Raw genomic sequence first — 1,068 nt, forward strand, 5'->3', positions numbered from 1 at the left:
GATCGGGGCGGGGCGGGGCGGAACAGTGCAATAGGACAAGCGGTGCGGCTCTGAGCAATTGGGGCGGGGCGGGCGAGGCTCTCTGCACCTGACTCCTGGGAGCTCCCTGGCTACGCTGCACATCCAGAACCCCAGGCTGGGATCTCTGGCAGCTTTAAGGTCCGGGCTGTACCCCCATCAGCACAGGTACACATTGAACTGGTCGCCACTGACGGCCGCAAGGTGGCTAACAGGGGAAATGCCCAGCCCACCTTGGATCTGCGTGCACCGACAACAGGGAAGAATCCGGATTCAACTAAAGGGAAAAGTAGCGCAGGATAGAAGTAGGATTCTTGTCTAAATAAAAGAGCCTTTTCTAAAAAGTACTTTTTAGGTCATAGGGCGCGTGCATTCGCAGGAGAGACAGAGCGCGACAGAGCCAGAAAGGGGAAAATCACCCTCTGGGAGGGATGGCCACGCCGCGATCCTTTCTGCATTCTCCAGTCCCGATCTTGGGCGTGCCCTAAGTCTCTGGGTTAGGGACTCCAACCGTGATCGACTACGTGGGAGTCCAGAGACGTAACCGTTACCCATCTGCTGGTCCCAAAAGCACACTTTTCTATTTGCATAGTTGCGAGAACTTAGTCCTTCCTCCACTGTGTATATAACATAGGCCAGGATAACAGTGACCCAGGCGATAAAATGGTGAAATAATGAAATACTGGTGGAAGCGGCTGTTTTCTTAGAGGTGTTTCCGTAGCTGGTTTAATTCTCCCCTCCATACATAAGTCTTCAAGCAGTTTTTGTTTTGTTTTGTTTCTAAGATAATTTTTTAAGGCGTTCTTTGAGCCGCTATAGCAATAGTGGCATCTACCTGCTCCGTCCATTTAACGTAACCATTTAAAAAAAAAAATGCATACTCCGGGAGCAACAGGGGCTTGGCTTTGTTCTTTGTTGTTTCCTCAGAGCCTAAAAGGAGTTCATTTGATTCTGTTCAATCAATGAAATGATTTTAAAAGTGTAACTTACAAGTATTTACTTTATATTAACCATTTCTTTTCTTTTTTTTTTTTTTGGAGAGGTTTTTTG

This window comes from Tupaia chinensis, unplaced genomic scaffold (genome assembly GCF_000334495.1).
Source record: "Tupaia chinensis unplaced genomic scaffold, TupChi_1.0 Scaffold000063_1, whole genome shotgun sequence".
NCBI classification, from domain to species: Eukaryota; Metazoa; Chordata; class Mammalia; order Scandentia; family Tupaiidae; genus Tupaia; species Tupaia belangeri.